The following is a 26,843-nucleotide window of genomic DNA, read 5'->3' on the forward strand; positions in this document are numbered from 1 at the left end:
ATAGGCCCGTTGCTTTCCCCCCCCATCAGCATTTTAAAGATTGGAGGGGGACACTGACTGTCTACATTAGTTGCGGCAGTGTCGCATTGAAACAGAATTGACATCTGAATCAGGAGACATGGAAAAGTGTGGCTCAATGGTTAGAAGAGGCAGACCATGAAGCAGAGGTCAGACCCGGGACCAGGGTTCAATTCCCGACGCGGCAGGGTCTTGAGCCCAAAATGTCCACGGACTCGATAATTCTCGCTTCGGTGCCTGCTCGAATCACGGGTTCACACTCTGCAACTCCGGGCAATAGCTTGCTTAATCTCCACTATGGCCCCCCGCGGCGGGATGCCTGGCTTTCACCTTGGGGGTGCCCAGTACAGGTTATCTCACAGGGAAAAACCAGGACGGGTTCCCAAAGCAAGCGCTTAGAGACCGTTGGTGATAATGCGCTATATAAATATAAATTACAATTACAATTACGTGCCCAGTGGTACAGTCTCAGGTTCGGGAGTGCCATCCCACCCCTTTCCCACGGAAGGGACAAAAGGGTCGTTGATCGTCTGACCTTACCATACTGCCATATGAATCTAATAAAGGCCGATTCTAATTTCTTCAGTTTTCTCCTCAATATATAGGGGAATGGCTCTAAATAGATACAGCACCCTAGGAAACATCACCATTTTTAAGACGTTTACTCTCCCAACCAGAGATAGATGGAGAACATCCATCCTTTTCAGTTCTGTCTCTATGGATTTAATAAGGGGGGGTAGTTCTCTTCCACTATCTTACCCACTGAAGCATTAATCTTTACCCCTAAATATATAGCAGAATCGACATACCTTAAATCGGGTCTTGGTATATTCCTGGAGCAGATTATTTGGGTTTTGGATTCGTTCAACAGATATCCAGAGCCGTGACCGAAAATTTTAGCCATCTGTACTAATTCCGGGAGTGCCTGCTGCGGATTTGTTGTAATAACCGCCAGGTCATCGGCATAGGCTAAGATCTTATTTTCATAGCCATTGTAGATCACTGGAGCTATTCTAGGGCACTCTAAGATTTTCTGAATAAGAGGGTCAATGTACAAAGCGAATAGTATGGGGGAGCAGGGGCAGCCCTGCCGTGTCCCTCTACTTATCTTAAACTTATCTGATTTCTCCCCCATAACCATAATTGTTGCCACTGGATCTATATACATAGCTTTGATAGCCCTGATGACATTCGGACCAAAACCTCTTCCGGCCAAAATGCTCCAGAGAAAGCTCCACCCCACCCGGTCAAAAGCTTTTTCTGCGTCGAGCAGGATCATGGCTATCTCTCCCCCCACGGCTTCCTGGGCATCAAACAAAGTTATCGCTCTACTGGTATGATCTGTCGTACCACGCCCAGGAACAAAACCATGTTGCCATGGGGAGACGAGACCGCCTATGATCCTGCCCAACCTCTTCGCCCAGATCTTTGAGTATAGTTTAGTATCGGCATTTATTAAGGAAATAGGCCGATATGACCCCGGTTTCTCGGCTGGTTTACCATTCTTATGAAAGACTATAATATTAGTTTCTTTCCACGAATCCGGGACCACGCCCGAATACAGTATCCCATTAAATAGATCTACTAAAAGAGGAACGATCACTTTTTCCATTGCTTTATATACCTCCAAGGGGAGACCATCAGGGCCTGATGCTTTCCCTGGCGCTAACTCTCGCAAGGCAGATAAAACTTCATCAGGCGTTATATCCTTATCAAGGGCTGTTCTTGTTACTTCATCCAGACAAGGTCCATTGTCAATACATCCCTCCTCCTGATCATTATTGAAGGGATCCTCCTCATATAATTTCTGATAGTATTTTTTAAACACCAACAGAATATCCTTTATCTCTGTATATGTTATCCCTTCCTCTTCTATACACACAATCACATTCTTTGATCTTTCCTGTCTAATCCGAAGAGCAAGTGCTCTACCTGCTTGCTCTCCCGTTTCGTACCTCTTTGCTCTTGAGGATTGATATTCCCCGATTGCTTTCTGTGTGACCTCTTTCTGTAGTGCCGCTTTTACTGCCAGCAAAACACCCTGACTAGCCTCACTATTACTACCTGAAGCAATATCCTTTATATGTTGTTCTTCCGCCTTAATCAATTTATCCATTAATTTCTCTACTGCGCTCCTATCCTCTGTTCTAAGCCTGGCGGCACTGCTGATTGTTTCTCCTCTCAGTGTAGCTTTGAAAGCCTCCCAGATCCCGTTCCGAGATGTACTGTATCTATTTGCCGCAAAAAATTCACCAGCCATATATATTCAGATGATCAACAAATCTACTATCTGCAAGCAGCCTTCTTTCAAAAGTCCAGTTTGTCTTAGACCGTTCTAACCCTCCCATAACATAGTTTAGTAACAGAGGGTTATGATCTGAAATAACCCTTGGGAGTCTACATATCTTAACTTTTTCAGATTCTAAAACAGAGACAAAAAATAGTCCAATCTTGAGTATCTCTGGGCTGGATTAGAAAAGTAAGTATAGCCTGCATTTAGGGGTTCTTTAGCTCTCCATAGATCCTGAAGCCCATGAGTAGCTAACATAGCTTGTACCGCCTTAAAAACTCTGGGTTTTCTCCCCTGATACGAGATGCCCATCCCCCATTCAGAAGAGATATTTAAATCTCCTGTGAAAACCAGAGGAGTGGGCCAATTTGCAAGCTCTGTTTCTAGAAAATCGTAAATGTCAGGGTCGCCCTCATTAGAACCATATACCGTACAGATAGTTAGACCCAATTCCATCTCGATAATCACCCATCTTCCATTGCTATCTACTTTCACTTTCCTCGCTTTCCCTAAGCTTTTCCTTCCTAGAATGGCGACCCCCCTAATAGTTGATGTTTGAGTTGTGCAGGCTAATAATTCAAATCCATTTATGGAAAGCAAATTTCTCTTAGACCAGGGTAGGTGGGTCTCTTGTAAACAGAGAAGATCTATTCTATTATGTTTTACCGCTAATTTCTGTCTTTTCCTCCAATCGTTTAATCCCCCAACATTCATTGTACAAATATTAATGCGTGCCATCAAATTGAATGTAGTAACCTATATCGAAAATCCTTTCAAAAATCGTTTTCCTTGCTGGCATCCTTTGACCATTACCAATTCTGCACCAATCCCTCCTTTTTCCAATTGTTGTCTTATTCTCACCCACCCTTCCCCCTCCCTTTCCTACTCCCCCCTCTCCCCCCCTCTTGCAGCCCCTTCCCCCCTCCAACCCGTAAGGCATCCTGGGACCAAGGGGCCCCAGGTGTGGGCGACCGAGTGATCCGAACATCACCGCTTGCTTGATCGCCTGAGGTCCAGGTATGAATTCCAGGGATTATTTAATATGTGTTGTGTGATGGATTTAACATTACTGCCAAAAGTCCTAGTCTGTAAGAGCTCGCTAATCTTAGTAGCTCGTTCAGAGACATCAGTTTGTAAGACCTATTTGACCTGAAGATCTGCAGAACCAAAGGGTACGTGAGCTATCAGAGGTTAGAGTTCGTGAAATCTGTGTAACCCAAAGGACAGGTTCGCTACCAGATTTCTGATCCTCGAAGATTATCTGTAAATGTCTTCATTACTTTGCGTTCCAAAAGCATTTCTTATTATGACTGAGACCTTAGCCAGGAAGATATTTTTTTTTATACTAAATAACTATGCTCTCAGAAGCTAGATCCTGGAACGTATCTGGGACAGGATACCTTAGCCTATAAGATCCTTGTAATCTGATGAATAACTCTGCAGAAAAACATGTAAAATATCTGCACCCATTTTGGCATAAACCTATAAAATCTGTAATCTCTGAGATAACTTTGCTGTCAAACAATACTTGACTAGGGCACATATAAGGCAGATGATTTTTCAAAGGGCTATTACAAGGTGACCGGGTTATGTCACTGAACAGGAGTATTACATAGACATGCAGGAACAGTCAGTGAAATAAAGAAGTGCTTGACACAATCTTTTCGAGCTGCTTTTTGCAAGAACCTCTCTCTCAAACCCTCCAGAAGCCTTGTTTTCCTTGCTTTTACAGTATGGGACTGGTACTTTTATATATAGATTTCTGTGCTACCATGGAACTGAAAGGCTGATCTTGTAAAATATATATAACAACAAGCATTTGCAATGCAATAGGTCTTGCAGTTACCAGAGTTTAAGCTAATGGCATTGTAAAAGACAATGCCTTTTATTTATGGTTTTAAAACAAAAAAATAAATAAGGCATTGTTATTTGCAATGTCAATAGATCAAACTTGCATAAATGCGAGACCTATTGCATTGCAAATGCTTGTTACTTCAGGTGTTGGGAGATTAAGTGATTTGCCCTGAATCACAGGGTGGCTTCCCACTTTAAAGTTAGCAGGTTTGGCTGTAACGCCACCTCCTTTTTAGTTTAATAAAAGCTTAATAAAGTTTGCTTCACAGCAAGGCCTATGCAAATGCACACACCCTCCAGGAAGGCTTCTCTTATTTTACAACCTCCTGATCCCTCCATAACCTCAGGGCGAGGGTCTTGCATGGGAGGGGTCAAGAAAAAGGACACAGCTGCTGCTGCTCCAAGGGGGCTCAGATGTAGATGGCCATAGTCAGAGAATCCCGGAGCCCCAGCGGGGCCCCTGCATACTCCCATACTCCCTGGCCCACCATTGCCGGAATAGGATGGCCTGGTAGGGGAGGGGTAAGGGGCAAGACACTGCTTCTGGGGTTAGCTGTCTCCATGGGGGCCGAGGTAAGAATGGCCCAACAAATGGAGCAAAACCTGGCCCTCAGTAAGGCCGATGATGACACTTAGCAGTTACCACCCTCGCCCGCCCACCATAGCCTGAAGTGCTATGGCCTGGCAGGGCAGGAAAAAAGCAGGGGCCCTGAAAAAATACGACCCACGTATCACCTGTAGACACTAGCGTTTTGGCCAGTGCCCAATTCCCCGCCTTCCCAATCAGACCCTGGTGGTGACAAAGTGCAGCTTGTATTGGTTCCCAGGCTGGCGGGGATATGTCCTTGTCACCTAGGCACTCCCACGTCCGTAGCCTTCAGCTTCTGCAGCACATGGCAGTTTGATAAATCACAATAGATAGGGTGTGTCTGGTCTCCGGGGCAAGGAAGAGAACTTCATGCTTGGGAGGGAGCCCTGGCAACCACGTGTCTTGCTAACAACTCAATCAAAAGGACACTTTATGGACATTATACTATGCGACAGTGGATTAACACTCACACAACTGAATCGCTATTGTTACACAACTGATAATTACATTCATTTTTTTATAACACATGCATATAGGCCATACATTGATTTATTAATGTAGGACTTTGGATTAATTCTGCATTGATTGCTAGAGTGAGGTCTAATTTTGCTTCTTACAGATTCACTCAAATATTTTCGCCACCTAAGTGTTCAGGCTAGTCCTTTGGGAGCAACTGTTTATGTTGCTACTCCAGAAACCGAAAGCAGTGATCTGAGGGCAGAAGCCCTGCAGATGGCATACAAGGTGGGGGAGACCAGTCGTCTGCACCGGTGGGGCAGCGAAGTGACAAGCACCACTACCCACAAAAAAGGTAACGAGGGCACTGAATAACACAGGATCTTCTCTTTGCATCTGGCAGGAACTACGAGGTTAAATTGCCCTAGATCGAAAATTTGGAATAAGTTCTACAACGGTCTTCAAGAGGACCTGCGAAGGATGCCGCTTCTGCCTCCTGTACCCTGGAGGCAGCACATGGGTCACGCCGCAGCGGTAAATGTCCTCCTGTAGATAGTGAAGCACAGTACCGTCATACTGCGGTGGGACGCACACTTGTTGACCTCTCATGGCACTGCTCCACACTTCGGGGAGGATGCTTTCCTTTAGCTGGGTTTTCTGATGACGTGTCGCGCCGGCCCCGTCCAACAACAGAACTCCTTTAGATCCAAACATACTCTCCCACTCTCTCACCAGAAGTGAAACCAGGCCACGCGGATACTTTCACAATAGAACAGCCGGGAAAGCACTTTTCAGTAAAAAAATAAAAAAAACACATACCTTCCTCCTAATTTATCAAATAATTGACTCACTGAAGAACAGGGACCAGCTTTGATCGGAAACAGCCGTTACACAAACTTTTTTACTTCGCGATACCATTGCAACGCCTGCATTACCACGCATGCGTTGTACATCGTTAAGTCATTACTACGCATTTTTTAGAACGCATGGTCATTTACCACGCATGCCTTTACAACAAATTTAGTTGTAAAGGTATGTATGGTAAATGACCGTGCGTTCTAAAAAATGTAGACGATCCACATCATAAGGAAACAGAGGCTTTTCCGTTTCCTCAGAAAGACGTGCACCGCCCCTCAGACGACGTGAAGCAGGAACCAGGAGGAGAGGAACCACGAGGAGAGAGGGGTAAGGGGGATTGGCATGGGGTGGGGGTTACTTTTCCAGGCTTAAGGGTAGTGCAGTGTTGTTTGTGTAGTGTAGGGGGTTGTGCGGAGGGTAGTATTTTAGGGTTTAGGGTAGTACAGTGGTGTTTGGGTAGTTTAGGGGGTCGTGCTGGGGGTAGTGTTTTAGGGTTTAGGGTAGTGCAGTGGTGTTTGGGTAGGGGGTCGTGCAGGGGGTAGTGTTTTGGGGTTTAGGGTAGTGCAGTGGTGTTTATATAGTGTAGGGGTTCGTGCTGGGGTGGGTTTAGGGTAGAGCAGTGGTGTTTGTGTAGTGTAGGGGGGCATGCTGGGGGTAGTATTTTAGGGTTGAGGGCAGTGCTGTTTATGTAGTGTAGGGGGTCGTGCTGGGGTAGAGTTTTAGGGTAGCGCAGTGGTGCTTGTGTAGTGTAAGGGGTCATGCAGGGCTAGTATTTTAGGGTAGTGCAGTGGTGCTTGTGTAGTGTAGGGGGTTATGCTGGGGGTAGTGTTTTAGGGTTGTGGGCAGTGCAGTGGTGTTTGGGTAGTGTAGGGGGACATGCTGGTGGTAGTGTTTTAGGGTAGTGCAGTGGTGTTTGGGTAGTGTAGGGGGTCGTGCTGGGGTATATTTAGGGTAGTGAGGTGGTGTTTAGTGTAGGGGTTGTGCTGGGGTAGATTTAGGGTAGAGCAGTGGTGTTTATGTAGTGTAGGGGGTCGTGCTGGGGGTAGTGTTTTAGGGTTTAGGGTAGTGCAGTGATGCTTGTGTAGTGTAAGGGGCCATGCAGGGCTAGTATTTTCGGATAGTGCAGTGGTGCTTGTAGGGGGGTCATGCTGGGGGTAGTGTTTTTGGGTTTAGGGTAGTGCAGTGGTGTTTGGGTAGTGTAGGGGGTCGTGCTGGGGTATATTTAGGGTACTGCTTGTGTAGAGTAGGGGGTTGTGCAGGGTTTAGGGTAGTGCAGTGGTGTTTGGGTAGTTTAGGGGGTCATGCTGGGGGTATTGTTTTAGGGTTTTCGTGGTGCAGTAGTGTTTGGGTAGTGTAGGGGATCGTGCTGCGGGTAGAGTTTTAGGGTTTAGGGTAGTGCAGTGGTGTTTGTGTAGTGTAGGGGGTTATGCTGGGGGTAGTGTTTTAGGGTTGTGGGCAGTGCAGTGGTGTTTGGGTAGTGTAGGGGGACATGCTGGTGGTAGTGTTTTAGGGTAGTGCAGTGGTGTTTGGGTAGTGTAGGGGGTCGTGCTGGGGTATATTTAGGGTAGTGAGGTGGTGTTTAGTGTAGGGGTTGTGCTGGGGTAGATTTAGGGTAGAGCAGTGGTGTTTATGTAGTGTAGGGGGTCGTGCTGGGGGTAGTGTTTTAGGGTTTAGGGTAGTGCAGTGATGCTTGTGTAGTGTAGGGGTCATGCTGGGGTAGTGGTTTAGGGTAGTGCAGTGGTGTTTGTGTAGCGTAGGGAGTCATGCTGTTTTAGGGTTTAGGGTTGTGCAGTAGTGTTTGGGTAGTGTAGGGGATCGTGCTGCGGGTAGAGTTTTAGGGTTTAGGGTAGTGCAGTGGTGTTTGGGTAGTGTAGGGGTCATGCTGGGGGTAGTGGTTTAGGGTAGTGCAGTGGTGTTTGTGTAGCGTAGGGAGTCATGCTGTTTTAGGGTTGTGCAGTGGTGTTTGTATAGTGTAGGGGGTCGTGCTGGGGGTCGTGCTTGGGTTTAGGGTAGTGCAGTGGTGTTTGGGTAGTGTAGGGGGTTGTGCTGGGTAGTGTTTTAGGGTTTAGGGTAGTGCAGTGGTGTTTGTGTAGTGTAGGGGGTTGTGCTGTGGGTAGTGTTTTAGGGTTTAAGATAGTGCAGTGGGTGTTTGGGTAGTGTAGGGGGGTCGTGCTGGGGGTAGTGTTTTAGGGTTTAGGATAGTGTAGTGGGTGTTTGGGTAGTGTAGGGGGTCGTGCTGGAGGTATTGATTTAGGGTGGAGCAGTGGTCTTTGGGTAGTGTAGGGGGTCGTGCTGGGGTAGTGTTTTAGGGTAGTGCAGTGGTGTTGTGGGTAGTGTTTTAGGGTAGTGCAGTGGTGTTTGGGTAGTGTAGAGGGTGGTGCTGTCTAGTGTTTTGGGGTTTAGGGTAGTGCAGTGGTGTTTGGGTAGTGTAGGGGTTGGTGCTGGGGGTAGTGGTTATGGTTTTAGGATAGTACAGTGGTGTTTGGGTAGTTTAGGGGATCGTGCTGCGGGTAGAGTTTTAGGGTTTAGGGTAGTGCAGTGGTGTTTGTGTAGTGTAGGGGGTTATGCTGGGGGTAGTGTTTTAGGGTTGTGCAGTGGTGTTTGGGTAGTGTAGGGGGTCGTGCTGGGGTATATTTAGGGTAGTGAGGTGGTGTTTAGTGTAGGGGTTGTGCTGGGGTAGATTTAGGGTAGAGCAGTGGTGTTTATGTAGTGTAGGGGGTCGTGCTGGGGGTAGTGTTTTAGGGTTTAGGGTAGTGCAGTGATGCTTGTGTAGTGTAAGGGGCCATGCAGGGCTAGTATTTTCGGATAGTGCAGTGGTGCTTGTAGGGGGGTCATGCTGGGGGTAGTGTTTTAGGGTTTAGGGTAGTGCAGTGGTGTTTGGGTAGTGTAGGGGGTCGTGCTGGGGTATATTTAGGGTAGTGCAGTGGTGTTTGTGTAGAGTAGGGGGTTGTGCAGGGTTTAGGGTAGTGCAGTGGTGTTTGGGTAGTTTAGGGGGTCATGCTGGGGTTAGTGTTTTAGGGTTGAGGGTAGTGCAGTGGTTTTTGTGTAGTGTAGGGTGTCGTGCTTGGGGTAGTGGTTTAGGGTAGGGCAGTAGTGTTTGGGTAGTGTAGGGGGCGTGCAGGGTTTAGGGTAGTGCAGTAGTGTTTGGGTAGTGTAGGGGGTCGTGCTGGGGGTATTGTTTTAGGGTTTTCGTGGTGCAGTAGTGTTTGGGTAGTGTAGGGGATCGTGCTGCGGGTAGAGGTTTAGGGTAGTGCAGTGGTGTTTGGGTAGTGTAGGGGTCATGCTGGGGTAGTGGTTTAGGGTAGTGCAGTGGTGTTTGTGTAGCGTAGGGAGTCATGCTGTTTTAGGGTTTAGGGTTGTGCAGTGGTGTTTGTATAGTGTAGGGGGTCGTGCTGGGGGTCGTGCTTGGGTTTAGGGTAGTGCAGTGGTGTTTGGGTAGTGTAGGGGGTTGTGCTGGGTAGTGTTTTAGGGTTTAGGGTAGTGCAGTGGTGTTTGTGTAGTGTAGGGGGTTGTGCTGTGGGTAGTGTTTTAGGGTTTAAGATAGTGCAGTGGGTGTTTGGGTAGTGTAGGGGGGTCGTGCTGGGGGTAGTGTTTTAGGGTTTAGGATAGTGTAGTGGGTGTTTGGGTAGTGTAGGGGGTCGTGCTGGAGGTATTGATTTAGGGTGGAGCAGTGGTCTTTGGGTAGTGCAGGGGGTCGTGCTGGGGTAGTGTTTTAGGGTAGTGCAGTGGTGTTGTGGGTAGTGTTTTAGGGTAGTGCAGTGGTGTTTGGGTAGTGTAGAGGGTGGTGCTGTCTAGTGTTTTGGGGTTTAGGGTAGTGCAGTGGTGTTTGGGTAGAGTAGGGGTTGGTGCTGGGGGTAGTGGTTATGGTTTTAGGATAGTACAGTGGTGTTTGGGTAGTTTAGGGCGTCATGCTGGGGGTAGTGTTTTAGGGTTTAGGGTAGTGCAGTGGTGTTTGGGTAGGGGGTAGTGTTTTGGGGTTTAGGGTAGTGCAGTGGTGTTTATATAGTGTAGGGGGTCGTGCTGGGGTAGATTTAGGGTTTAGGGTAGAGCAGTGGTGTTTGTGTAGTGTAGGGGGGCATGCTGGGGGGTAGTATTTTAGGGTTGAGGGCAGTGCTGTTTATGTAGTGTAGGGGGTCGTGCTGGGGTAGAGTTTTAGGGTAGTGCAGTGGTGCTTGTGTAGTGTAAGGGGTCATGCAGGGCTAGTATTTTAGGGTAGTGCAGTGGTGCTTGTGTAGTGTAGGGGGTTATGCTGGGGGTAGTGTTTTAGGGTTGTGGGCAGTGCAGTGGTGTTTGGGTAGTGTAGGGGGACATGCTGGTGGTAGTGTTTTAGGGTAGTGCAGTGGTGTTTGGGTAGTGTAGGGGGTCGTGCTGGGGTATATTTAGGATAGTGAGGTGGTGTTTAGTGTAGGGGTTGTGCTGGGGTAGATTTAGGGTAGAGCAGTGGTGTTTATGTAGTGTAGGGGGTCGTGCTGGGGGTAGTGTTTTAGGGTTTAGGGTAGTGCAGTGATGCTTGTGTAGTGTAAGGGGCCATGCAGGGCTAGTATTTTCGGATAGTGCAGTGGTGCTTGTAGGGGGGTCATGCTGGGGGTAGTGTTTTAGGGTTTAGGGTAGTGCAGTGGTGTTTGGGTAGTGTAGGGGGTCGTGCTGGGGTATATTTAGGGTAGTGCAGTGGTGTTTGTGTAGAGTAGGGGGTTGTGCAGGGTTTAGGGTAGTGCAGTGGTGTTTGGGTAGTTTAGGGGGTCATGCTGGGGGTATTGTTTTAGGGTTTTCGTGGTGCAGTAGTGTTTGGGTAGTGTAGGGGATCGTGCTGCGGGTAGAGTTTTAGGGTTTAGGGTAGTGCAGTGGTGTTTGTGTAGTGTAGGGGGTTATGCTGGGGGTAGTGTTTTAGGGTTGTGGGCAGTGCTGTGGTGTTTGGGTAGTGTAGGGGGACATGCTGGTGGTAGTGTTTTAGGGTAGTGCAGTGGTGTTTGGGTAGTGTAGGGGGTCGTGCTGGGGTATATTTAGGGTAGTGAGGTGGTGTTTAGTGTAGGGGTTGTGCTGGGGTAGATTTAGGGTAGAGCAGTGGTTTATGTAGTGTAGGGGGTCGTGCTGGGGGTAGTGTTTTAGGGTTTAGGGTAGTGCAGTGATGCTTGTGTAGTGTAAGGGGCCATGCAGGGCTAGTATTTTCGGATAGTGCAGTGGTGCTTGTAGGGGGGTCATGCTGGGGGTAGTGTTTTAGGGTTTAGGGTAGTGCAGTGGTGTTTGGGTAGTGTAGGGGGTCGTGCTGGGGTATATTTAGGGTAGTGCAGTGGTGTTTGTGTAGAGTAGGGGGTTGTGCAGGGTTTAGGGTAGTGCAGTGGTGTTTGGGTAGTTTAGGGGGTCATGCTGGGGTTAGTGTTTTAGGGTTGAGGGTAGTGCAGTGGTTTTTGTGTAGTGTAGGGTGTCGTGCTTGGGGTAGTGGTTTAGGGTAGGGCAGTAGTGTTTGGGTAGTGTAGGGGGCGTGCAGGGTTTAGGGTAGTGCAGTAGTGTTTGGGTAGTGTAGGGGGTCGTGCTGGGGGTATTGTTTTAGGGTTTTCGTGGTGCAGTAGTGTTTGGGTAGTGTAGGGGATCGTGCTGCGGGTAGAGTTTTAGGGTTTAGGGTAGTGCAGTGGTGTTTGGGTAGTGTAGGGGTCATGCTGGGGGTAGTGGTTTAGGGTAGTGCAGTGGTGTTTGTGTAGCGTAGGGAGTCATGCTGTTTTAGGGTTGTGCAGTGGTGTTTGTATAGTGTAGGGGGTCGTGCTGGGGTCGTGCTTGGGTTTAGGGTAGTGCAGTGGTGTTTGGGTAGTGTAGGGGGTTGTACTGGGTAGTGTTTTAGTGTTTAGGGTAGTGCAGTGGTGTTTGTGTAGTGTAGGGGGTTGTGGTGTGGGTAGTGTTTTAGGGTTTAAGATAGTGCAGTGGGTGTTTGGGTAGTGTAGGGGGGTCGTGCTGGGGGTAGTGTTTTAGGGTTTAGGATAGTGTAGTGGGTGTTTGGGTAGTGTAGGGGGTCGTGCTGGAGGTATTGATTTAGGGTGGAGCAGTGGTCTTTGGGTAGTGTAGGGGGTCGTGCTGGGGTAGTGTTTTAGGGTAGTGCAGTGGTGTTGTGGGTAGTGTTTTAGGGTAGTGCAGTGGTGTTTGGGTAGTGTAGAGGGTGGTGCTGTCTAGTGTTTTGGGGTTTAGGGTAGTGCAGTGGTGTTTGGGTAGTGTAGGGGTTGGTGCTGGAGGTAGTGGTTATGGTTTTAGGATAGTGCAGTGGTGTTTGGGTAGTGTAGGGGTTCGTGCTGGGGTAGTGGCTTAGGGTAGTGCAGTGGTGTTTGGATAGTGTATGGGGGTCGTGTTGGGGGTAGTCGTTTAGGGTTTATGGTAGTGCAGTAGTGATTGGGTACTGTAGGGGGTCGTGCTGGGGTAGTGTTTTATGGTAGTGCAGAGTTGTTTGTGTATGGTAGGGGTTCGTGCTGCAGGTAGGGGTTTAGGGTAGTACAGTGGTGTTTGGGTAGTGTAGGGGGTGGTGCTGGGGGTAGTGGTTTAGGGTTGTCCAGTGGTGTTTGGGTAGTGTAGGGGGTCGTGCTGGGGGTAGTGGTTTAGGGTAGTGCAGTGGTGTTTGGGTAGTGTATGGGGGTCGAGTTTGGGGGGTAGTCTTTTAGGGTAGTGCAGTGGTGTTTGGGTAGTGTAGGGGGTCGTGCTGGGGTAGTGTTTTAGGGTAGTGCAGTGGTGTTTGTGTAATGTAGGGGGTCGTGCTGGAGGTAGTGTTTTAGGGTAGTGCAGTGGTGTTTGTGTAGTGTAGGGGGTGGTGCTGTGGGTAGTGTTTTAGGGTAGTGCAGTGGTGTATGGGTAGTGTAGGGGGTGGTGCTGGGGGTAGTGGTTTAGGGAAGTGCAGTGGTGTTTGGGTAGTGTATGGGGGTCGTGTTGGGGGTAGTCTTTTAGGGTAGTGCAGTTGTGTTTGGGTAGTGTAGGGGGTCGTGCTGGGGTAGTGTTTTAGGGTAGTGCAGTGGTGTTTGTGTAATGTAGGGGGTCGTGCTGGGTAGTGTTTTAGGGTTTAGGGTAGTGCAGTGGTGTTTGGGTAGTGTAGGGGTGGTGCTGGGGGTAGTGCTGTGGTGTTTGGGTAGTGTAGGGGGTCGTGCTGGGGTAGTCTTTTAGGGTTTAGGGTAGTGCAGTGGTGTTTGCGTAATGTAGGGGCTCGTGCTGGGGTAGTGTTTTAGGGTAGTGCAGTGGTGTTTGTGTAGTGTTGGGGGTGGTGCTGTGGGTAGTGTTTTAGGGTAGTGCAGTGGTGTTTGGGTAGTGTAGGGGGTGGTGCTGTCTGTAGTGTTTTTGGGTTTAGGGTAGTGCAATGGTGTTTGGGTAGTGTAGGGGGTGGTGCTGGGGGAAGTGGTTTAAGGTTTAGGGTAGTGCAGTGGTGTTTGGGTAGTGTAGGGGGTCGTGCTGGGGGTACTGGTTTAGGGTAGTGCAGAGGTGTTTGGGTAGTGTATGGGGGTCGTGTTGGGGGTAGTCTTTTAGCGTTTAGGGTAGTCCAGTGGTGTTTGGGTAGTGTAGTGGGCTGTGCTGGGGTAGTGTTTTAAGGTAGTGCAGTGGTGTTTGTGTAATGTAGGGGGTTGTGCTGGTGGTAGTGTTTTAGGGTAGTGCAGTGGTGTTTGGGTAGTGTAGGGGGTCGTGCTGGGGTTAGGGCTTTAGGGTAGTGCAGTGGTGTTTGGGTAGTGCAGGGGGTCGTGCTGGGAGTAGTGTTTTAGGGTTGAGGGTGGTGCAGTGGTGTTTTTGTAGTGTAGCATTGTGTTTTAGGGTTTAAGATAGTGTAAGGGACTCGTGCTGGGTGGTGTAAATGTAGTGAGAGGACGGTCACTTACCTTAGAAACTTTTACCACGACTATACCTTTACCACGCATGTTTTTGTGTTGTAATGGCATGCGTGGTAAAGGCATAGTCATTGTAAAAGTTTGCGTTCTAATGGTATCTCGTAATTGACAACGTGTACTAATACCCGCATTGTAATGGTACACGTTGTACTCGTATGCGTTGTAACGAATGGTACATCACAACGCAAGGTTTTTGGCTTTTATTTCAAGCAGAGCTTCTCCCACAATCACAGATATTTCCAAGCTGAGGCCTTTTTTTCACTTGTATCTCAATTTGGCACCAGCATGTTAAACTCTGATATTATTATAATCATGGTCTCCAAAATGTTTATACACATTGCTCTCACCAATGTACTGCTCTCTCAGTAAAAGGAGCGTTTTTAAGCAGTCCACCTATCACACGCTCTCATCACTCTGCCAACAAGCAGCAGCTGAGATCACCAGAGAAGAGGCGCCGTGCGTGTGCACATCGGCTGTCCGGGCAAGCTCACATCTCCGGTCTCCCTTCGAAAGTGAAATCCACAACAATAGATCTCACCAAGGCGAGCAGCGCATGTGCTGCGTCGCTAGTCGAGACCTAAAAAGGGTAGCTTTGCTGGGATGTAAAAAAAATAAATTAAAAAAAATACAGACCTGTACATTTTGTCTAAATATATTTGAGTATGATGCCACCTTGAACGTGATCACCCAGAGTGTTTGTCCTTTTCTCTGTGAACCTTTACATTTCCTTTCCTAAAAGCAGGTGTTCCAGTAAAAGAGCAAAGAGTTAAGAGCTTCACTCCTGTTTTTAGGTCTCACCTGAGCCAATGCGCTTGCGCATTGCTCCAGCGAGATTATAGTAAGAGGAAAAGAACAGTCTACCAAAACGGCGGATTCGACACAGTTCATGTGATCTATGCACGTGTACAGCGCCAGCCACGTCACACACCACCATTTGTTTGTGCCTCGCATCAGACTTCAAAGGCTGCCGCTCCCCCCAATCAGACTTCAAAGGCTGCCGCTCTCCCACCCCCCACATCAGACTTCAAAGGAATGCACTCCCGCTCCCCCCCCGCCACAGCAATGCCGAGAGCTTGTTTTGCTTGCTACTCCTTGCCCTCCGGTCTCCGCCTGCTCTCCCGTGTGCTTGTATCTTCCTTCCTTGGCACTGGGTGTTTTCCGTGTTCTCCCATTCAGTGCCTTCTCGACCCCGTACTTGATTGTTGTCCAAGACCCAGCCCTCGCTGCTTCTATCATTATACACTCTCCCTGTGTTTTCCTGTTTCCCCTTGCTTTTTCCCGGCTCCATCATTCTGTGCTTTGATAAACTGAACGCGCTTTGTAGCACTCAACCCTGCGTGTTCTTAGCTTCAGTCTCTGTGCTGCTGCACCACATCACTCAGGGGCACCGCCACATGACTCAGGGGCACCGCCACATCACTCAGGGGCACCGCCACATCACTCAGGGGCACCGCCACATCACTCAGGGACACCGCCACATCACTCAGGGACACCGCCACATCACTCAGGGACACCGCCACATCACTCAGGGACACCGCCACATCACTCAGGGACACCGCCACATGACTCAGGGACACCGCCACATGACTCAGGGACACCGCCACATGACTCAGGGGCACCGCCACATCACTCAGGGGCACCACCACATCACTCAGGGACACCACCACATCACTCAGGGACACCACCACATCATTCAGGGACACCACTCAGGGCCACCACCACATCACTCGGGGCCACCACCACATCACTCTGGGACACCACCACATCACTCTGGGACACCACCACATCACTCAGGGGTATCACTCGGGGACACCGGGGTATCACTCGGGGACACCACCACATCACTCGGGGACACCACCACATCACTCGGGGAGACCACCACATCACTCGGGGGTACCACTCGGGGACACCACCACATCACTCGGGGACACCACCACATCACTCAGGGGTACCACCAAAACGGTCAGGGGTACCACCAAAACGGTCAGGGGTACCACTCAGGGGCACCACCACATCCCTCGGGGACACCACCACATCACTCGGGGACACCACCACATCACTCGGGGACACCACCACATCACTCGGGGACACCACCACATCACTCTAATACACCACCACATCACTCAGCCCAACAACATCATCACTCAGCACCACAACAGCACTGTCCTTGCTTGCTACCAATAAGCACTGCCATAGCCAATAGAACTCGCATTAGGAAAGTGTAAGCTATTGGCTTTGTGAATAACAATGCTATTAATTTATATATTTTCAAAGCCAACACATTCAAAAAATGTGTCATTTACAATACCAATAGCTCACACTTTCCTAATGCGAGACCTATTGCATTGCAAATGCTTGTTGTTTCAGGAGATCCCCAGAAACGAGCCCTTTGCACCAAAAAGAACAGACCCACCTGTAAACTCTTTATAATTTACCAAGAAGTTACTGCAGTAAGAAGTCCCTTGACCATTTGTTCTCTATAACAATATGGGGACCCTCAATGATGTTCCAATCATTGTGTTTACTCTAAAGATAACACTCCTTTGGTTACCAAAATTTCTGCTGTAACAAAAATGCATATGACCAATCCCTACTAAATTGTCCAGAAAAATATCCTATGTAACCATGTTTTCCTCTACCCCATTACCCAGTCACTCACTTCAATACATAAGCTGCTTAACTAAAACACCATTGTATTGAGTACTAAAAACTGACATGAAGATCCATTCCTTAACCGCTATCGATGGATTCTCCAATTGACCATGCCATCATACAAATGAAAGCCAGCAGGTCTCTGCCCATCCTCATTCTTCTATCTCCAGAAGGAAACTCTCACCCAATTTCCTTTCAGCATTGTCAACAGATTCCAAAATAAACTCTACATTAATCTATATCAGTTTTGTGTTTTAATGATACCCTGACATGCTTGCCAGATTCACATTATCCTCTGAGCATGTTCTAACTTGCTGCTTCTTTCCCACAGTTTTGGATATCACCTAATACTAAAACCCTTTAAAACCAACATGAGATCACTCCTACACAAATGGTACAAAAATAACTCCACTCATAATCTTAAGACCCATGAACAAGAAATAGACACATTATCCTTGGCTCAGGATAATGCAAAACCGGTCAGCTTCCAAAACCTCATCACCTCATTTTGATTGATCTCACCCTCAACAATGTGCACGTTCAACGTTCTACAATCAATTCCTCCATACACTCCTGTCAATCATTACTTTCTGTGAATGACTGTGCTTCATACTACTCACCTTAATTCACCAATAACTTGCTACCTTAATCCCAACTCTACCTCCAACCTCTGCCACCCGATCTACTCCCAGGGTCTGTCTCTCCTTTGCTCACTCTACTTTTTCTCCTAGAATTCACCACTTCACCGGAAGAGCTCCTTGCTTTAAGGAAATCTGCTAATCTCTACACCAATGGCACCCAAACATGTTTCACTTTTCCATTTTCTCACCCACACCTGCAGTCAAACATGCTGGATTGTCGCAAGCCCAAATCACCAATCATGGCAATAGGACCCCTTATGCAGACTCATACAAAATTGAGGTCTACTACTTTTATTCCTCTACTATTCCTTTGCTGGGGCATCTGTGCGCTCTACAAATCCGGCTAACATAACATAACTACACCTATCTCTCTATCTTATGCAATTAACTTTCCTTCCGACATCCTGACCCTGTTGCCTCTTCTGGAACCCAAGTTTACTTTAGTCCCTTCAAGTTTAATGCACTGCACATGCACCCTGTACGTGAAGTGCACCTTGCTGCACATGTGCATTATGTATGCACTTACAAAGGGTAGTTGGAGTAGCTTTGGGCTTGTGCACTGGGACCACTGTCAACAAGGAAGAACAGCTACTAGAAACTACTGCCAATGTACGTCGAACTAAAGAGCATCCCTCTAGCTGGTGAGGAAAAGTGTGGTAAAGTGTGTGCGTCACAACGAAACACTATTATGAGAATTGGAAGAAAGGAAAATTAATCTATTTTTATATTCAGCCCTCACCCACTCTAGTAGTGGTGTGCTTCATCATCAAGTTCACCCTGACTCCTAACGGTAAGGGTGGACTCAATCGTATTTCAGGAAGCTCCTGGTTTATTAATAGTCGGGGAAGCTACACTTAAAATAAATATCCCTTATCCACTCCCAAGGTGTCCCTTTATTAGCTGGGTGGATGGAGATAATTAAAATATATGGGGCAGATGGGATTTGATGGTCCTATCACCCTTACAGTGACAACACGTTTCTGCCCTACACCAATGACCAAAAGCCATCCACGGCATTTGTCAGGGTGGGTTCGTTTTACCATTACCTCCCCCACCAAGGTGACGTCTCTTTTTTAATATAAGAGATTTCACAATATGCCATGCACAGTAAAACTATTTTTTTGGCATGCACAGGTAGTTAATACTTGCCAATTCAATTGTACTGCAGATAAGAAAACAGAAAAAGCTTTCCCTTTAAAGTTATATTGAGTTCACGTATCACACACAGATCCAGCCTTGTATGAATATCAACTCATGTGCTTCGATTATACAGAACAAGCATTCAAAGTTAGTGCAGGTGTCATACAAATATTATATTCCTGTTTGGTAAATGCAATGTTTTCCATACAATAGTGTCACAGATTTGAGACCAATCTAGAACACATACATACATAGTTATTTACAGTAGTGTTCCAGAACATGCCTTGCAATCAGGTGACTTGTGGGCTGCATACAACTAACAAGATATATGATGGCCATGTAGTCTTCCCTAGGAGGGCTACTCTCATGCCCCACAGGGAGCAGAAGAAGGTTGGTCCTGCGTAGTCTGCAAGCACCAGAAAGTCTGGAGAAGGGCTGAGGCTGTTCACTGGTACAACTAGTGTTAAGTAATGACATTAAACACAACTTGTTCAGTACGAGATGTGTGGGCAGCGTTCCGTACAAAGGGATCGGGGAGGTGAATGGGTGGGGCCATCGGTCACTGGTCAAGCATTCTCAGAAGTAAATAAAAAGGAAGACCATGATCATTAATACCCACCTCACTCTTTAGGCAACCATAGTGTAAACAGACCATCAAGTGGAGGAAGAGAACTCCACTTAAGAAGCATTGTTTCAAGAGTAAAAATTGTTAAATAAGGACATAACTTCTTTAGCCACAGCTCTAACGAAAGCACACGAGGAACTGTTAAAGACCATATGCTGAAAAAGAGAAACACCCTAAATGCTGACTGTATTCTCATGCCAGTCACGGACAAGTAGTCACATACTAATGGGAGCATTCTCAAACACCATCCTTCTCTCTTCAACCTCCCCTCCCTCTTCCCCTGCTTCCCAACCATGTCCCACCCCTCTCACCTCATCCTTTTCTGCTCTTCCCCGTCCCCTGTCCCCTAAATTCTTCTTTTCCACATTCCTTCTCTCTTAAACCTCCCCTCTCTCTGCTTCCAACCATGTCTCCCTCCTCGACAATTCATTCCTCGTTTCTCCCTCTGACCTTGCAGTCCCTTACTCCCTCAGTTTCCATCTAGGCCAATCCCGCCATTCCACTTGTTACCTGTCCCCCTTCATCTACCGTTCTTAACCTACAGTACCTGTCCAGCACCATCCTCTCTCTCCTCCCCATACGCCCCACCTTCCCCCGCCTGTTCAGCCCCTTCTCTCTTCTCCACGTACCTTTGGCATTCATCTAACACCCGTCCCCCTCCCCTCCCTGTTCAGCCTCTTTTCCTCTTGTATCTCATTACCTTTGCAAAAAACATACACTGTTAAAGGGCTAGAGGGATGTTTAAAGACCCTGCCTAAGTAATATCCCCCAATAGAACTAGAGCTATAAACAAGAAACTTAGGGGTCTACACTAGAAATCCACTAGTGATTCCACAGTATATTCCTTATGCCAGCTAGTGTGCGTAGGAAAAATTACATAAAGCTGACAGACCATATCACCAAAATGCGAAACACCAGCAATCGTGAGTCACCCATAGGTTGAGGATTCCCATCAAAGTCTTGTATGAATCAATATTCTCATCTGGTAATCCTTATCGGGTATTGTGTCTCTTGATCATTGAGACCACTAGCATACCCTGATAGACGGTTCGGGGTAGCCACCCACAATCACCTGGTTGAACCACATGGTGTTGATATGATGGGAATGTGCAGTGCAAAAACAATATATGTGGTGGTTAAAAAAGGATAGGGAACTTGACAAAAACCTAATTTAATAAACGTCAGCCCCTTCCAAGTTAAAAACAAGAACAGTCTAGCACAATCATCGCAGTACACACAAATAGCTGCGAACAGACCAACATGTTTCAGCCACACCGGGAGATGCCCCAGGCTTTCGTCAGGGTCTCTGTTCTATATTGTTGCTACCGCTTGTAAGTGGACAAAAGTGTGAAAAAACTATATGAAAAAACACACACGTGAAACACAACAGTAAAGGATATAGTATTCCCTCATCTGTAAACTCCTCTCTTCGGCACCTGGTGTCTAATTAGTATCTGTAGGAGACAAACACACCGATGAGTCACATTCAGCTACACTGGTCTGCTCAGAAAAATCATTGTGGGTGTAGCCTGTTTATCGCTTCAGCGCACAGAGCCTTATTCTTGGTAACATAAATGGGGCTAGTTTTTAAGCTCATAGCTTTTGGCAGAATGGAAGGGAGGTCTTGATTAGGAGCTAGTTGTTACATGTTAGTTATACTCTAAGTACAAAGGACCTAGTGACCTCGTATTTTGTGTAGTGTCGGAGTAGATCATAGTCTGGTCCCTCTGCTCACGATAATTACGGAGTCGGTTTTTGTCCTTTTAGAGCGGGGTCTCACATATCCTGAGCCAGGTCCAGGAAGAGGTGAGGTCCACTCCCCGGACACACTGGGTGAGTAATGAAGTTGCACAAAATGCATCCACAATGATTTTTCTGAGCAGACCAGTGTAGCTGAATGTGACTCATCGGTGTGTTTGTCTCCTACAGATACTAATTAGACACCAGGTGCCGAAGAGAGGAGTTTACAGATGAGGGAATACTATATCCTTTACTGTTGTGTTTCACGTGTGTGTTTTTTCATATAGTTTTTTCACACTTTTGTCCACTTACAAGCGGTAGCAACAATATAGAACAGAGACCCTGACGAAAGCCTGGGGCATCTCCCGGTGTGGCTGAAACATGTTGGTCTGTTCGCAGCTATTTGTGTGTACTGCGATGATTGTGCTAGACTGTTCTTGTTTTTAACTTGGAAGGGGCTGACGTTTATTAAATTAGGTTTTTGTCAAGTTCCCTATCCTTTTTTAACCACCACATATATTGTTTTTGCACTGCACATTCCCATCATATCAACACCATGTGGTTCAACCAGGTGATTGTGGGTGGCTACCCCGAACCATCTATCAGGGTATGCTAGTGGTCTCAATGATCAAGAGACACAATACCCGATAAGGATTACCAGATGAGAATATTGATTCATACAAGACTTTGATGGGAATCCTCAACCTATGGGTGACTCACGATTGCTGGTGTTTCGCATTTTGGTGATATGGTCTGTCAGCTTTATGTAATTTTTCCTACGCACACTAGCTGGCATAAGGAATATACTGTGGAATCACTAGTGGATTTCTAGTGTAGACCCCTAAGTTTCTCATTACCTTTGGCCTTCATCTGACCCCCCTCCTACTCCTCAACTTTCTCCTCCTATTGATGATCTCTACTCTTCCCCTCTGTTCAACACCAGTACAAATTTTTCTCTTCCCACCACTGTTTTACCATCCACTCCTATCGCTCACCACCTTCCCCCACCTTCTACTCTTGCTCCCCAATTCCCCCCCATTCCCCTCCCTCTGCACTTCCTCCCTTATCCGGTTTCCCCACCTTGCCCCGTCCTCCCTCACTCCCTCCCTTTTCCCACTCCTCCACCCCTCCCCGTCCCCCCTCACCCTCTGCACTCCCGCCCTTATCCATTGTGCCACCCAACACTCCATGCTCAGCTCTCCCTGGAAAACAAACTTGATTCTTACATCTCTTCTATTTCCCAGCTTGTAGCGTCCATCTCACTTTTAAGCGCCAAGTTGTCCCCCTTCCCTAATATCCTCCCGAGGAGTTCCGTGCTCCCGCGCCCTAATAAAGCCCACCACAGTCGATCCTCTACAGACATCTCCAACTTACTAGCCAGCTACAAGACCACCAGCATCACCCCCCTCCACATTCCTCGCCTAAGAATTCTACGCAGTTCACTATTCAGACAATCTCCTCTGTCAGATCCTACCAGCCTCCCTCGTACCGGGAACCCTCATTCAAGAATTTCATCCCGATCTCCCTTAACAGCCCTAACACCCCTGTCACCAAAACGGTTGCATCAGAACTGCACTGCTTGCTCCACAACTGCAGATCTGCAATCAAACACAAATTGGAAATTTCTGACATTATCACCCTCCTGAATCTTGACATGTTCTTCCTCACTGAGACCTTGTTTAAGGACTCCTCTCATACTCTGATCTTCTGGTACCCACTGACTATCCTCAGAAATGACAGATCAGACAAAATTGGGGGCGGTGTCGCTATCATCTTCAGGAATTCCCTTCAAATGAAAGCCTTCCCTACCATCCTTTTCCGTACATTCGAATGCTTATCCATGTTACTGCAAATACATCATGGCTCACCCTTTAGATTCCATGCCATCTACCACCCGGCCGGTAACTGCTCTGCCTTTGTGGAGGAACTCACTGACTTCATCAGTGACCAATTTTCTCAAAGTGACAGGCAGATCTTCCTGGGTGATCTTAATCTCCATTGGGGCTCTTTGGAAGACTTGGCTGCCAACAAGCTTGCCTCCTTTCTCTCTGCTAACGATCTCTTCCAACATTCCACTCATTCCAAGTGCTCAATTTTGGATCTTGTTATATCCAAAGCAGACCTGCGGACTACTGCTGCCCCTATCCATGTAGACTGGTCTGACCACTTCCTTGTTCCCTTCCGTTTTCATCTTTCGCATGTTATAACGCTCGGTCAACCTAAAAGAGCTACTTCCTGGTTCCGCAACACTAAAAACATTGATTTTGACACTTTTTGTGACTCTGCTATGCGGTCACTTCCTAGACTTCACCCTGACATGGATGTCAACGTTCTCACTTCTCAGTGCCTCTCAGTCCTAGCTGTCGAAATTGACAAGGTAGCTCCACTCCAAAGCAAAAGGAAAAGACCCACCCTCTCAGCACCTTGGTTCAATAAAGCTTTCTACAATGAAAGGAAAAACCTTAGAAGCCTGGGGAAACATTGGAGAAAATCTCCTTCCACCTCCAATCTCTATCGGTTACGTTCAGCAAGATCCAAATACCACAACCACATCTTCCACGAAAAAGCATCTCATTTCAGATCCCTCCTCGACTCAGCAAAATACATTTTGACCTCATCAAAAACCCTAACTGTTCTCCCGTAACTACTAAGCCAGAGGACTCCACAAAGAGAACAGTTGATTTCGCTATTTTCTTTGATGAAAAGGTCAAAGCCCTGGTGAATCAGGTCGCCCACCCCACCCCCTTTGAGGAGCGGAAATCTTTAGTCACCTGGCAACATTTTAACGTCATCTCGGAAGACGAACTCCTCAAATGCATCCTCGAAACCAAACCATCCAAACATTCTCCTGACCCCATGCCTAGCGTCTTTGCCATTGATTTCTACACCCATACTCTCTCTTACTTGACCAGGCTAGTTAATCTCTTCCTTAGTCAATGCACCTTCCCAGTCGCCCTTTACCCCTTCCATGCTCATGACGAGCTCAGCTCGTCATGCAGTACACTGCTTGTGTGCTCATGACGAGCTGAGCTCGTCATGAACAATGGAATTCAAGGATCTGCAGCACAGGAGAGGAATCTCTCAAGCAGCGATGGAGTTAAATCAGGTCAGGTTACCCCTCTTCTAAAAAAAACCTCCGCTGATGCGGACAACTTCAACAACTTCTGCCCGATCACCAACCTCCCTTTTCTTTCGAAAATCACCGAAAAATGTGTTGCGAAACAACTTGCCCTACATATTATGGACAATAATCTCCTCGATGTTTTCCAATCTGGCTTCATCCTAAATTGCAGTACTGAAACAGCCCTGCTGCAAGTGATTGATGATGCGCTGCATATACTTGACTCTGGGGAATCATGTCTTCTGATTCTTCTAGTCCTCTCTGCAGCCTTTGGCACTGTTAATCATAGCACCCTCCTCAACACTCTTCAACAGAGAATGGGATTGGATGGCGCAGTGCTGAAATGGTTTGCCTCTTTCGTCTCGGACAGATCCCAAATGATTAAGATAGCGTACAGTATTTGATCTCCATTGGCTGTCGGTCAAGGCGTCCCTCAATGTTCTATCCTGGCACCCACCTTGTTTATTCTCTACCTGGAACCATTGGGGAACCTCCTAAGCAAATTTGGGATCCATTACCATCTTTATGCAGATGACACTCAAATCTACCGCAGGGTGTCTTCCGCACACGATCTCTCACTACTCAACTGTACTCTCAACTCCATTCACAAATGGTTGTTAGCTCACCAACTCATTTTAAATCCCGCCAAAACTGAATTCCTCCTCCTTTCTACCTCTCTCTCACCTCCTCCCATTCAATCGTCGATGAATCAGCTGAACTTACTCAACAACAAACCCATCATTGTCAACAACGCGAAATCCCTAGGTGTCATACTTGACAAAAGACTTAACCTAATCTCCCACATCAACTCTATTGCCAAGGACGCACGATACCAGTTGCGCCTTCTGTGGGGGATCCGTCAGTTTTTCCAGGAGAAAGACTTAAAAATCTTGGTACAATCGCTGGTTCTCTCAAGACCGGATTATTGCAATTCTCTTCTGACGGGCCTACCTAAATCTCACCTCTCCCCTCTCAAATCCATCCTCCATTCAGCAGCTCGCTTCATTACAGGGTCTAAGCAAAGTAACCACATCACTCCTATCCTTTCCTCTCTTCGATGGCTTACGATCGAGGCAAGGTCTATCTACAAAACTGCCTGCATCACGCATAAAGCCTTGCACGCGTCCTGCCCTCGTTACCTGGCAAACAGAAATTGTTCGGAAGCTCGCGCAATGCGGAAAAGCTTCTGCTAGAGCACCCGCCCCCCCCGTCTTCAAAAGGGAAAGATCGATGGCACAATCCTTCTCAGGCAATGCACCGAGAATCTGGAACTCACTTCCCCCATTGCTCCCTGCCACCTCCTCTACCCGGATCTTCAAAGCTGATCTCAAATCGCTCCTCTTTCAAAGACACTTTCAGAACTAATACTTTCAAGCTCAGGCCCCTCTTGGAAGTTCACTCATTGTAAATTTGTATTTTTTTTCCTGTACATTCCTCACTCCTGCGTGCTTTGTTTGATTTTTTGTCTATATAACCTTCACTTTAAGTCTTCTGTTTTTCTTTGTAATGTTATATTGTGTTTCCACTGTCCTATTGTAACTTAACTGGCTCTATTGTACAGCACTCCGACACCTTCGGGTAATGTCTGCGTTTTATAAAAATGCATTAAATAAATAAAAAAAATAAGTATTCAGTTACACATTACTGGAAGCATTCTTACACCCCTCACGTAGTAGCATTGTGCACTATCAACAACACTCCACTACCAATCAGAGTTGCAGGCATACACTATCAGAAGCAGTATTACACACGTCATAGACTAGAAGTCATACATTAGCACTCACAGCCCTCACAAACTAAATATCACACATTACGAACAGTACTGTCACGCTCTTTATAGACTAGAAGGAATACCCATATATCTGCCAAATAACTAAACATGCCCCATCACTGTTTGGTAAGCTTGTGTTTCCGGTGAGGTGGCTGGCCAAATGGATAAATACAAGAACGAGTGGATGAGTGGGTGTAATGCTAACCTATTAGGTGCATGCACTGATCATTGAGTGGCTGCCTGGATGGTAGCATCCAAACACTTTCAGCTGTAAGTCAGACATAAGGATATTGCCGTTGCTTGTTTTGTGTGTGGGCGGATATGTCTGCCTATTTTCTATGACTTTTAAGGCTAAATGTTCCCAGTAGGGGCGACATAAATAGATACAGATATGGCTTCAAAAATCCTTAACATTGTTCTGTTGGAGAAGCTAGTACTGTAATCATCCGGCTGTCACATGTGACATCGAGCCACTTGTTAGGCAAAAGATAGAACTTAAATGTCTTATGGGGATCTCCTATCGAGATAAACAATATAGCTGGTTGAAAAGTCTATAGGACAGAAAACTAGAAAATCGAAAGACCTAATTTACTCTGTTGATATTCTTCTGTCCCCTCCTGCCACTACCCGCACCGGTTTTTTATTAACTCGACTTTTTTTCACCCTCTACTTCCACAGTTGAAACGTTCCCTTACCGTTCTGTCGTTCCTCCCCTCCCCAGCAGAGCCTTAACACTTCGCGGAGCACCCCTTGCCCCGGCTCCCCTCCGCCGCAGTCTCTTCCGGTTACCAAGGTTCAAAACACAGCGGCTTCGCGGCGCGCGCCTACCATTGGTTGTCCATGCAGCGAACAGCACGCCGGGATACGGAGTCCACCGCGAGGAGCCGTGCGTTACCGCCTTTTACGACAGTTTCCAACATCGGCAATTCTGGTACCTGACAGTTTGGCCCCCAGTCTGTGGGAGCGTTCCCTTTTTCCACGCTTAACCTTATTTCACGCATTGCATTTACCCCTCGATTTCTGTGTTTTTCTTGGGCCGTTCCCTGGAATTCTCTAAGGCTGCGCCAAGTCCTTCACACCTGCGACTCGGTTAGTAGCAGAGCATTTTCTCACTGCTGGCTTGAGTGTCCCAGTAATTGCTGCCGTTGAGGAACGGGAACTTCATCGCGGACTCTGCAGGCGCTCGTAGTGTTGACAAGCAATGATGTAGGGCCTGATAACGGCGTCCCTTCCCTCTCCCTTTATAA

General features: G+C 47.3%; 1 protein-coding gene across 3 annotated transcripts in view; it reads right to left on the bottom strand.

Annotated features, from left to right (window-relative positions):
* Window positions 1–26,443, bottom strand: part of LOC144770552 (kinesin-like protein KIF18B) — a 411,545-nt gene extending 385,102 nt beyond the window's left edge. The window contains exon 1 of one of the 3 annotated variants that reach the window (XM_078655159.1): window positions 26,425–26,443. The gene's annotated coding sequence lies outside the window, so the exon portion shown is untranslated. Of the gene's footprint in view, window positions 1–26,291; window positions 26,399–26,424 lie in introns of those variants that run through there. The other 2 variants (XM_078655158.1, XM_078655157.1) reach the window with 2 other exon arrangements.
* Window positions 26,444–26,843: the final 400 nt, after the last annotated feature.

The sequence above is a fragment of the Lissotriton helveticus genome, chromosome 7 (assembly GCF_964261635.1).
Source record: "Lissotriton helveticus chromosome 7, aLisHel1.1, whole genome shotgun sequence".
NCBI classification, from domain to species: domain Eukaryota; kingdom Metazoa; phylum Chordata; class Amphibia; order Caudata; family Salamandridae; genus Lissotriton; species Lissotriton helveticus.